General features: G+C 41.3%; 1 long non-coding RNA gene across 2 annotated transcripts in view; it reads right to left on the reverse strand.

Annotated features, from left to right (window-relative positions):
• The window catches only part of LOC122680146, a 168376-nt gene extending 159875 nt beyond the window's left edge, over positions 1-8501 (reverse strand). The window contains exon 1 of one of the 2 annotated variants that reach the window (XR_006336646.1): positions 8384-8501. This is a non-coding gene — a long non-coding RNA (uncharacterized LOC122680146). The remainder of the gene's footprint in view (positions 1-8383) is intronic. The other variant, XR_006336647.1, reaches the window with a different exon arrangement.
• Positions 8502-9274: the final 773 nt, after the last annotated feature.

Consider the following 9274-nt stretch of genomic DNA (forward strand, 5'->3'; position numbering starts at 1 on the left):
GTGTTGGAGAAGACTCGAGAGTCCCTTGGATGACAAGGAGATCAAACCAGTCCATCCTAAAGGAAATCAGTCCTGAATATTCACTGGAAGGACTGATGCTAAAGTTGAAACTCCAATCCTTTGGCCACCTGACGCAAAGAACTGACTCCTTAGAAAAGGCCCTGATGCTGGGAAAGATCGAAGGCAGGAGGAGAAGGGGACAACAGAGGATGAGATGGTTGGATGGCATCACCGACTTGATGGACATGAGTTTGAGCAAGCTCCGGGAGTTGGTGATGGACAGGGAGGCCTGGTGTGCTGCAGTCCATGGGGTCGCAAAGAGTCAGACACGACTGAGCAACTGAATTGACTGAAATGAGTGTGGTGGACACAGTCTAATGTGACCCCCAAGTCACAATGAGTATCTCCCTCCTTGCTATTATAGATGAGACTTGTGATTTGCTTCCAACCTATAGAATATGGCAAAAGTGATGGAATGTCACTCCTGAGACTATGCTATACAATATGGGTTTCTCTGGTGGCTTAATCAGTAAAGAATCTGCCTGCAGTGCAGGAGACCCAGGTTCGATCCCTGCATTGGGAAGATCCCCTGGAGAAGGAAATGGCAACCCACTCCAGTATTCTTGCCTGGAAAATCTCATGGACGGAGGACAAAGGAGCCTGGCAGGCTACAGTTCATGTGGTCCCAAGAATCAGACACAACTTAGCAACTAAACCACCACATATCTATAAGACTCCATGTTACCAAATTGGATAGAAAGGCCATCCCGCTAGCCTTGACAAAGCAAACTGTGTTGTGAACTGCCGGTGGAGAAGAGCATGTGGCAGGGAACTGGAGTTGGCCTCTAGGACCTGAGAGCCACAGTCTTTCAACCACAGGGAACTGAATTCTTTCATCAACTATGCAAGATTTGAAGACTCTAAACTCTGGAAAGGAATGCAGCTCAGCCAATATCTTGATCGTAGCTTTGTGAGACAGTGAACAGAAGATTCAGATAAGCTCTGCTCTGACTGTTAATCCACAGTAACTTGAGATAATCAATGTCAGCTGTTTTGAGCCAATAAACTTATGGTAATTTGTTATGCAGTAATAGAAAATGAATACAGTGACCAACAAAACAATCATATTAAAAAATATCTGCATAACCACTAGAAATCAAGGATTGATGCCACTTACAGATCAGAAATCTACAGTTTAATCTCCAAATACAGTCTAAGCGGTCCTGAATCAAATAAAGATGACGAAAGCTGCCTGCTTTCTGAGAACAATGTTTCTAGATGGTAGGATGAGGAACTAATAGACCCCCAATGACGCCGTTATACTATTGAGGATCCATCTGTGTGCAAGCAAAGAAAGCATTATTCAAGTGCTGCTGCTGCTGCTAAGTCACTTCAGTCATGTCCGACTCTGTGCGACCCCAAAGACAGCAGCCCACCAGGCCCCTCTGTCCCTGAGATTTTCCAGGCAAGAACACTGGAGTGGGTTGCCATGTCCTCCTCCATAACTCAAATGACTTAGCAATAAAGGAAATTTAATAACTTGGGAAAAGATAAATGTAGAAGAATGTCTTTCTAGAGTCCAATGACAACTATTTCAGCTATTGAATGACGTCATTGAGGCCCAGTTTTGTTTTGTTTTTTCCTAACTGCAATTTCCCAGCCCTGGTGTCAGATATATCCTAAGACTGGCTTCTTCACCCTGTGGTTTCAAGACAGCTGCCAACAGTTCCAATGCCACACACCTCCTCTTTCACATCCATCAGAAAAGAGAGTCGTTCTGTATTCTCAGCAAAATTCCCAAGAGTCACGTTGACTGGACTGGACTGGCTTAGTTGACAAGCCATCCTCCTAACAATCCTCAAAGCCAGGGGGTTGGAAACCATAGTTGGCTTAACAAAGGTCATTTGTTCCATCCTTCAAGCTGGGCATGGAACAAACATGATGGAAACACATAAAACCTAAATGGAAGTCACAAGGCTTTGGAAAGGGGAAGAGGTCAAGGATCCAGGGAGGCTACTGACAAATGTGAACTAAAACCCCACCCTGAAGAGGTGCGTCTGGTGCTGCCCTGTAACTCAGGAAGGAGGGCACTGGGAACTCACTGCTATGTCCAGCCCTTAGGACCCCCTCACCTCAGCTAATAATGAACAGCTGCTGCACTGGAAGGCCTCAGACTTCCTTCCCGTAAAAAGTCTCAGTGAGCAGAAGACTAAGCCCGACGGGGTGCTGCTCTGCCCTGCATGCGCGCCATGGCAGAATAAGCTAGTTGTGACTGCAGCTGCAGCTCGAGATCCTTCTCCATGCCCCTTAGTCTTAAAAACCATTGAGCAAGCAATCTGATGATATAATTGTATTTTTCTCATTTCTTCCTTCAAACAAATTTTACTTGAGATAGCTTGTCATAAATCCACACATTATCAGAACCCAGCCCAATGCTTATTGGAGACCAACCAAGTAAATACTTCCCTTTACAATAACAGTAAACAGAATAACTACAGAGCCCATTAAAAGAGTCTATACAACATGGGAATAAAATAAAAAGATTCTGAGATGGCTAGTAGAGCTGTCTTTCTTTGAAATTGAGTTATTTCAAGAAATAGAAAAATCAGAAATTATCTGATTAATCTGATTCAGGATTCTTTGGCTTAAATTTTTGGATCACAAGTGTACAGCAGAATGTAGCATATACCTCCATTTATGATACACTAAATAATTCATATTTGAACATGACTCAAGAACCTACAGTATATCATCATGGAAAAGGAAACATTTGCAATAAAAAAAAGAGTGACAGTGGAATAGTCCTCTTTATCTTAAAAGTAAAATGGATGTTAAAATCATTATGTTGTTGTTTAGTTGCTAAATCATGTCCAACTCTTTTGCAACCCCATGGACTGTAGCCCACCCAGCTCCTCCACTCATGGGCTTTCCCAAACAAAGAATACTGGAGTGGGCTGTCATTTCCTCCTGCAGGAGATCTTCCCTACTCAGGATCAAGCCCACATCTCCTGCATTGGCAGACAAATTCTTTACCAGTGAGCCATCTGAGAAGCAAAGTTATTACACAAGCTGTTAAAATCCAGCTTGGACTCTGAAGAAAATGGAACAAGCAAAACAGTGAACGATGTCAGGAAATTATCCCCAACTACAAAAGAGAAGGTAAAATAATATAGATAAATAATAAAATAATGTAGAGAAGGCATGAAATATCAGAGTCAGGCGATAATAGCAGATGTCCCCCAAAGAAAGAGAACTAACAAAAGAGAGAGAACTGACTGTCAAATCATACAGAAAATATTCCTTATTGGGGAAAAGCATAAATTAAGTAATTGACAGTACATACCAAATCCTAGGCAAAATTAAACCCACTCTTACATATCCTGACTGAATATGCCTAATTTCAAGTATAAAGAAACAATTTTTTTAAAGGAAAAAATACAGGAACAAATTTAATAGTTAGAAAATACATACATCACAAAGAAAAAAGCACCCACCAAAGAGCAACAAGTGTATTGGCTTCCTATCACAAATAATATTGACTGAAAATCTTATAAAAATATCTACAGACTTTTAAAGAAAAATATTGTAGTTCAAGAATTCTACGTCCAGCATTCATATGCTATAGCAGATATGAAATGGCTCAGAAAATGTACTGTCTAGAAAAACTTTCTTGAACAAACAACTCAAACATACTGAGATGTATCTGTAGACACTGAAATCAATCATTTTAAACATGGCTGCACTGCACTTTTTTAACCCTAAAACCTAAAAAATAGCTCAAATAAAAAATCATACTTCTTTTCAGGCAAAAATATACAATGGGGGAAAGATAGCCTCTTCAATAAGCAGGACAAAAAACTGGACAGCCACATGTAAAAAGGCTGAAATTAGAACATTTCCTAGTGCCATACACAAGGATAAACTCAAAACGGATAAAAGACCTAAATGTAAGACCAGAAACTATAAAACTCTAAGAGGAAAACATAGGCAAACACTCGATGACATAAATAAAAAAAGCAAGATCCTCTGTGACCCACCTCCTAAAGTAATGGAAATAAAAACAAAAGTAAACAAGTGGACTTAATTAAGCTTAAAAGCTTTTGCATAGCAAAGGAAACTATAAAAAAAAAGGTGATAAGACAACCCTCAGAATGGGAGAAAATAATAGCAAAAGAAACAACTGACAAAGGATGAATTTCCAAAATATACAAGCAGCTCATACAACTCAATACCAGGAAAACAAACAACCCAATCACAGACATTTCTCCAAAGAAGACATACAGATGGCTAATGAACACATGAAAAGATGCTTAGCATTGCTCATTATTAGAGAAATGCATATCAAAACTACAATGAGGTAACTCCTCACACCAGTCAGAATGGCCATCATCAAAAAATCTACGAACAATAAATGCTGGAGATGGTGTGGAGAAAAGGGAACCCTGTTGCGCTACTGGTGGGAATGTAAATTGATACAGTCACTATAGAAGACAGTATGGAGATTCCTTAAAAAACTAGGAATAAAACTACCATATGACCCAACAGTCCCACTCCTAGATGTATATCCTGAGGAAAACAAAAGTGAAAAAGACACATGTACTCCGATGTTCACTGCAGCATTACCTACAATATCTAGAACACGGAAGCAACCTCGATGTCCGCTGACAGATGAACGGCTAAAGGAGCAGTGGTACACTCACACAGTAGAATATTACTCAGCCATAAAAAGGAACGCATCTGAGTCAGTTCTAATGAGGTGGATGAACTAGAGCCCATTTTACAGAGTGTAGTAAGTCAGAAAGAGAAAGATAAATATCATATACTGATGCATGTATACGGAATCTAGAAAGATGGCACTGATGAATTTATTTGCAAGGCAGCAATGGAGAAACAGACATAGAAAACAGACTTATGGACACGCGGAGAGGGGAGGAGAGGGTGAGATGTGTGGAGGGAGTAACATGGAAACTAACATTACCATGTGTAAAATAGATAGCCAGTGGGAATTTGCCATATGTCTCAGGGAACTCAAACAGGGGCTCTCTACCAACCTAGAGCGGTGGGATGGGGAGAGAGATGGGAGGGAGGTTCAAGAGAGAGGGGACTGATGTATACCTATGGCTGAGTCATGTTGATGACTGGCAGAAAACAACAAAATTCTGTAAAGTAATTAAACTTCAATTGAAAAATAAATATTTTTAAAAAATTTTAAAAAAAGAAAAGAAATATACCTCTTTTCAAGCACTAGAAAAACAATCCTCTTTTAGAAATTTTTCAGTTGAAGACCCATAGTGGCCTAGAAGTCAGTGTAAACAAGAAAGCAAGCCAGGACATAACGTTAGCACAGACACGCTCTTTCACTTTTACTCGAGCAAAACATATGTAAACAGGAAAGTGAACACAGTGGAAGGGACCGCTGAATGAATTTCCACAAAGACAACATACCCAGGTGCCGGCACGCAGCTCAGGAGGCTAAACATGTAGGGATCCCAGAAGCCCCACTCTGGACTCACAGCCACTGTCCCTTCCCAAATAAAAATCTCAATTCTAACTTCTAATACTGTAACTTAACTTGGCCCACTCTTGTTGTTATTATAAATACAAACATACAGTCTGGCTTCTTTCTCTGAACTTCATGTTTGGGACGAGAGCAACTGTTCCTTCACCCTCAAAGTCTAATACATCAATGCATTTGTTGATGACGGACATTCTATTAAAAATAGACATTGGGATTGTTTGCAGTCTAGGGCCATTCTCTGGTTCTGTTAGAAGAAAGAAAACTCTGTCAACACAAAGATCAATGAGAGCCAGCATCGGCCTGAGTCCGGCAGACTGGGAGTACAGTGAACTGGACCCTGCTTGTCCTCCCTAAAACAGGGAGCCTGTTCTCAGCTCTAGTCCTTTTATACAGATACGGAAGTGTGGGAATAGGAATGTGGTGTTGCCAGAATGGTTCACTGAAAAATAAAACCTGCAATCAAAAAAACAAAAAACAAACAAACAAACAAACAAAACCTTGCAATCCAAAATTTTCTACAAAAACTCTTAACTTTTAATGTGGGATTTTTTTTTTAAACTGGAAGGTCACACAGATATAGAAAACAAGCATGGATACTAAGGGGGAAAGGTGGGGGGGGGGTGATAAATTGAGAGGTTGGGACTGACACACAAACAGTAATATATATAAAACAGGAAACTAGTAGGAAAGCTACTGTAGGGCACAAGGAATGCTACTCAACACGACCTACATGAGAACAGAATCTAAGAAAGAGTGGGTGTATGCATGTTTAGCCGAATCACTTTGCCATACAGCGAAAACTAACACAAAATTGTAAATCAACTATTCTCCAATTTTTTCTATAAAACTAATTAAAAAAAAAAAAAAAAACCTAGAAGGCCAGTCAGAATTCTACAGCTTGAAGCCTCAGATCTAGGTATTCATGATACACAAAGAGCTTATCAGGCTTTAAGACTTTGTAAGGGGCTCATCCCACGTCAAGACTTACCCTGATCCAACGAGGAGGAGGGAGACGCGTGGAAAGAGCGGCCCCCTCCACAGTATTGTATCACAACGGGGGATAAATGCCCACCTTTGTTTCAAGGAGGTTGCCCCAGGTCCTGAGAGGGAAGCTGACCCTCAGGATCCCCTCTCCACCATGGCAACCCTTCCCCAATCAAAACACCTCCCTGCCCCTTTTATTCTTTAGAGGTTAAATTATCTTTTTCCCCCCCCCGATAATCCTTTGTGACCTTTCTGTAGACTCTTAATTTTCTTATTTAAGATACAACCAGAGGTTGAAAGTTTCTGGATGGGTGTCAAATATCCCATTATCATCACCCCCCAGGAGAGACAGTTTTACAATCAGGCTTGCGTGAGGGGACTTGCCGATGAAGCTCGACCTTCGTTTTTACAAACCAAAAGCTAAAATACTTGATTCATTTTTCTTTCTTCCTCAAGTAAAACAATTCATTGCTAGATAGCCTTGGCAGGAGCTCAGACTATTTATGCTGGCTCCATGCTTGCAAAATAGAGAAATGCCCTTGATACTGCAGTTTGGGCTTGACAGTCAGTAGTAAAAGTGAGAAGGTCAAGTCATTTTTCAAAGTTCTAAGTAAATGATGTTCTAAAGAGACCAATATGAAAGGATTAAGGACTAATGCAAAGGTTATCACAAGGCAAACATCTATAAATTAGATCTTTTTTCCCCCTAAGGCAGCAGCTCTCAAATCTTTAATTTGTAAAAAAATCACTGGGAGACTGTGGGCCCCACCCCTAGATATTCTGACTCAGGAGGTGGGGAGGGGCAAGAACTCGCCTTTCAAACAAACTTTAGTGATACTGATGCTTTTGACCCAGGGAGCCCACTGTGAGAACCACTGACCTAAAGAAACCTTCACAGTAAGTATCTTTAATGATTCTCAACAATGAAAACCAGTAAATTAGACCAAATTAGAATCTGTTTGAATTTGCTTTTGTAAAGAGTCTGCAGAAATATTTTTTAAGATTGGGCACATTCCTGGGATTGTATGCCGTATCTCCACCTAGACACCAAAGGTTTTCTGGGGTACTGCTCTAATAGAATACCGGTACATACAAATGTTTTCCATTTGCATTTTAATTACTTGAAAATTAATGCTCACAAATGTGTTCCCACGTACAATGATTGTTTCTTCTATTATTCAATTCTTATCCAAACATTCCACTGAAGTGAACCAAACTGTTAGTTGCTCAGTTGGGTCCAACTCTTTGCAGTCCCATGGACTGTAGCCCACAAGGCTCCTCTGTCCATGAGATTTCCCAGGCAAGAATACTGGAGCGGGTTGCCATTTCCTTCTCCAGAGGATCTTCCCCATCCAGAGACCGAACCCAGGTCTCCTGCATTGGAGGCAGATTCTTTACTATTTGATCCATGAGGGAAGCCAATGCTTATTAAAACATTTCACTAAATAAACACAAAATGTTTTAGGATGTAAGCACTGTAAGGTTGAAAGGAATGTTTTCTTACAACTCTGGAAAAAGCAAACGGATAAGATACCTAAAACTGTCTCACTAAGCTATCAATGACGCTCACTGAGCACCAAAGGGGAAGTAAAAAGCCACATTTGCATCCTCCCTTTATTGGATCAGTCACTGTTCAGTAGAAACAAATTACCTGACCTGGGCAGTCTTAGATTCTGAACTTGCTTTCCCTGAGACCTTTTCATAAGCAAATAACTAGAAACATCTCTAAGAAGGGGAGAGGCCAGTTCCTCCTTTCAGCTCCCGTCAAGTGTGCCCGTGCTCAGCCAGGAGGGTTCACTGTTACAGGCGTGGAACCTGTTCTTCCGAACCCTCGCCTGGCAGCTTGCTCTGAGGTCTGCGGGCTCGCCTGTCAGGACCCACCTGGACACTGTCACCTTCAGAGGCAGACCATCTCACAGGTATCAGAGGTGACGTTCAGCTGCTGCTGGCTTCCGTTCTTGCATTTTTCATTTGTTCAGATCCTGTTGCTACCAGCTTCTTGTGGTCCTGTCTTGCTGGTCTCGCAGGTCTAAGCATAGTGGGTGAATCATTAATCTGTGCGGTTTAATTTCAGGTACACTGAGATCGCTTTCCCCAACAGTGTGGGTGGTAGTTACTGCCTTCTTAAAGCTTGGGTGATCAAAGCCTGGTGAATTTACTTTATAATAATCATTTATTGATTCAGTCTTCTAGGGAAGTAAAGAAGAAGAGAGAACTTGAACTTTTTGGTTAACTTTTGGCTTCTTACCAGATCCATGGGGATAATCATTTAGAGAGGGCCTCCCAGGAGCCTCACCTATTATTCCTGCAAGGAGCTTGTGAGGGAGGGACTTTATTATCCTTTCATAAATGTGGCCTAGAGGCTGACTCAGGCAGAGGGGCTTGTCCCAGGTCACAGGGCTAGCTGGTGCTTAGGCAGAGAGAGCCAGCAGATGGTTAACTCTAGAGCCTGGGCTCCTCTTCTCAGCAATGGCCTCCCAAAGCTCTGTTGTAGCAAAAGTTTCTTCAGTTCCACAGTGAGGGATGTCAGCAGTTACTACTGTCTTAGTTCCAATATTTGAGTCACTGGCCAGTAAATAGTACTTAATGACCCTTGGAAACAATGGAAACATTGAGAGACTTTATTTTCCGGGGCTTGAAAATCACTATAGATGGTGACTGCAGCCAAGAAATTAAAAGACGCTTGCTCCTTGGAAGAAAAGCTATGACAAACCTAGACAGCGTATTATAAAGCAGAGACATTACTTTGCCAACAAAGGTCCGTCTAGTCAA

Source organism: Cervus elaphus, chromosome 3 (genome assembly GCF_910594005.1).
Source record: "Cervus elaphus chromosome 3, mCerEla1.1, whole genome shotgun sequence".
Taxonomy (NCBI): Eukaryota; Metazoa; Chordata; class Mammalia; order Artiodactyla; family Cervidae; genus Cervus; species Cervus elaphus.